The sequence below is a fragment of the Brienomyrus brachyistius genome, unplaced genomic scaffold (assembly GCF_023856365.1).
Source record: "Brienomyrus brachyistius isolate T26 unplaced genomic scaffold, BBRACH_0.4 scaffold32, whole genome shotgun sequence".
Lineage (NCBI taxonomy): Eukaryota > Metazoa > Chordata > Actinopteri > Osteoglossiformes > Mormyridae > Brienomyrus > Brienomyrus brachyistius.
In genome coordinates this window covers 1,238,628-1,242,516 of record NW_026042307.1, presented here as the reverse complement: position 1 = coordinate 1,242,516, position 3,889 = coordinate 1,238,628, and positions in this window count along the sequence as shown.

Sequence of the window (3,889 nt, the reverse complement as noted above, 5' to 3'; positions counted from 1 at the left end):
TTGGATTTCCATCATGGATCCAAATTGAATGTTTTTTAGTAAATAAAAAACACAATGTATGCAAATAATTCGATGAAAGAGTAATTTGACTGAGCGTATCCCATAACTATAAGAGCAGCATAACTTTTTAACATGGAGTTTGTGGGGTTACTTGCATAATGACTCATTTAATTTCAGACACATGAGCTGAGTGACAAATCAGTTTGATCCATTAATTGGAGTTTTTGCTTTATAACAATGTGTAAAAATGTGAAACGCGATTACTGTAAACGTGCATTTAATTTAGTAGCACGACAAACGGGATCTGGGTTATATTCAATCATTAGCCAATCACATCACTTTAACATGGTTGGGGGCGGAGTCCAGCATGGTTTGGTCTGCTCTAGAGCAGGGCAATATAAAGCAATTTGAGAATTTCTGTTTTACAGTAGAGTGAAGTTTTTTTGTACATGAATGCACACATGTTGATTTCAATGGAGTATAATATGTTTAAAGAAATACTTTGAGATGGGAACTCAAAAAACTGATATGATAGTGATTCTTGAGATTGCGGATGAAACAGGTTTTGATTTTTGAAATAATATCTTGATTATTTTCAAAATCTATGGATACATATTTGGTAAATAAGCAACTTATTACTAAGCAACTACTAGTTGTAGCATATTTTTTATAAATTAGATGTTTCCTGGATCAGCACTAGATTTTTGTCAACACCATCAGCCATAAAGAAATGTCTATAAAATTATTTTGAATTAACTTATCACAGATATTTTTACTCTTAGCAGTTTCTTAGCTCTCTTAATTATGTGCATCTGTTTTCAAATGAATCATATCACCTTTTAAAAGTTAGATAAGCCATATTACAGACTTGACAAAATACCAAGTTTCTGCTTATAAAACATGTGTTTCTTACAGAAGTCTTAGCCTTGTTTATCTTTAGTTACTTGTGACCTCTATAATCCAATTAAATTAAGCCTTTACTACAGAAAATTGCACACAAATCTTGCTTTTCATTGATTATGGTTTTGACACACTATTGTAGTGACATGAAGCATATTACCAAATAGGTATAAAATTAAACGAAAATTAAAGCCTTCCCAGAGCTAGAGTGGTTCTCATAGCATGAGGAAGAAGTCCGCAGAGTTTTAGCTAACCACAATAATTCTTAATTTTTTTTTATAAAAAAAAGTCTGACAGTGTTGACAAAAACTCAGGACACAAGTTCAATCGACTAAAATGTACTTTAAAATCGTTGTTTAATTTGATACTCGTGAAACTATTTAGTAAACAACTTACACATAGCAATTATGTTTCATTTTACATTACTCTTATTCCTTTTAAGCTACTGTAATGTGATGAGACCTGCTTTAGGAAAAGGTTTTCTTTTCAGAAACTGGTCACATGTTATATCATTTCGAATAACAAAATATTTATAAAACAACATGAAATTTTATTGTGCTAACATGCACATATTATTATCCAAAAACTGTTTTATCTGGCAGACATGTTTTGTCCCAGATCTCAAGAATTACCGATTACTGATATCGATTGACATGAACCCAGAGCTTTGCATTATAGTTATTCTCATAATAACATTCTGGCAACCGATCTTTTCATCACATTTCAGTATTGTATTCTAATAACGTTTCAAAGAATGACTGCATAGTAGGCAAGTGTAAATTACTAACTGAATCGATCAACAAATGCTTTCTTTGTGTGGGAAGCCGCCTCAGCTGGCCTTGCCTGCCCCCTATTGGGCACCTGAAGGAAGGGCAGCAGCATCTTCATGCCCAAACAAACCCTTTGAAAAACAGGTACAGTACTATACACAGGAATTATACAAAGATTAACTTGTGCTTTTTGGGGTATAGAACAGTGTTTCTCTCAAATAAATATAGCTAAAAGGTTCATTCAGTTTTTAAAGGTTAATTCAGTAAAATCTTTTTAAAGGTTTTCATTGGATTATGAGAAACTCTAAAGTAATTTCTCCCGTATGGAATGCTCAGCCTTAATTATTGATTTAAAAATTATTTTCATGTAGAGTGCTCACAGATGGTCCTGGTATGCTTACTTAGTTCAAGAAAATGTTTGTAAATTTATTGATTTTATAACAAAAAATATCTTTATTAATTTATATATACTAAACATAATTTTAAAAGCTGTTCTGAGTTCAAATGTTCATTGAGAAGAAGTTTCATTGGGTGCTTTTTAATTAGTAACACATTTGCTATAAAACACCAAACATTTGTGTTTAGTATCCCTTGTGGAACCAATGACTAATAGCTAATTAATAGCAAAACGGCAAGAACTGAACTGAATGAGTCAGTTAAAAAAATAATGCCAAAGAAGGAAATGTCCGTGCAGAACATATGTGCATATACTGTATGTTAAACATGGCTTGTCGATGGACTTTTGTGATGACACCAAATAATTTGCAATATTTTTACAGAATTAAGTGTTCCAAGACTTTCTGTGCGCCCTGTATGTTGCACATTTTTTCCTTGACACAGGGGGAGATGGGAGTGCTTCAGGACCAGTTACTGACAAGAAAAGACTCTCCATTCAAACTGCTGAAGTTAACGATCCGAAAAAGTGACCTATTTCAGAACATATTTACCTGCGAGGGCTTCTCTGCTTCAATATGTAATAATTTTTAATTGTTGGCGGGAAAAGTACATTTTTACATTTTCATTTTTGGATCTCATGGCTTTAAACGTAGCTGACTTGAGGCATAGTTGTTCAACAAACAGATTAACATCACTAACGTTGAGTACCACGACATCTGCTGAGAATTTCTCAGTGCAATAAAATCATATATTTTTAAATGATTAACATGCATCGTGACTTATGACACTGTCAGATGCCAAGACTGAAAGAAGACACTTAATAGTTTTTTTTTGTGGTTACAGTTTGTGACTGTCTGTGAAGCACTCCTGGCCCCCAAGCATTAGAACGTCCGCTATGTTGATTTAAAATAAACAAGCCACATTTTATTGGAAAATCTTGCGTGCACTAGACTATGCTTGCCGTATAGATTCAGCATTTCATATGGATCTCACATGTACAATTGCCTACATGGTTGACAGGATAATGGTTAAGCATCTTACCTGAGTGCATACATGCTGCTCTTAAATAATAAGCTACTAGCTCCATGAACTTCAGTTTTACGCAGAAGTTTAGTTACTGTAAGATCTAAGATATTTATCAAATAGATAAATACATTCAGGTTATTTTAATATATTTCTCATTATAGAATTATAGTTAAGGTGAGTGCATAAGGCTTCATAAATACCAAGCTGGAGCTTCCTTATATAACCTACCACCATTTATGCTTTTATTGCTTCACAGTTTGATAAATATACTGTATTCACAGCAATAATTAGAATTTTTAAGCATGTAACTGGAGTTAAATTTCTGCCTCTGCTGTGTGTGTATTATGTTTATTTTACATCGTGGGGATCAACAATGTAATATAAGTCTCGTATTTAGTTTGGTTACTTATGAGTAAGGATAGGGCTGGGTAGGGGTTAAGGTTGTCATGTTGGGATTAGAGTTTTCCCCATAGAAATGAATGGAGAGTCCACACAAAGATAATAACAAACCAGTGTGTGTGTGTGTGTGTGTGTGTGTGTGTGTGTGTGTGTGTGTGCGTGTGTGTGCGTGTGTGAAGTTTGCATGGCCTCCCTTCGCTCTGTGGTATTTCTGCTGTGCAAATACAATGCAGTTACACTGAAGTTACAATACAACAGCATTCAGCAAAAATCAGCTGCGCGGAAATCAATGTTTTCATCAAACAATTCAAATATATGTGTCATTTGTTCTGCAGACGCAATGGCTCGACCCTTTTAGACTTTGAATGTCATGGGTATAATATAGTGTGACTCCAGGG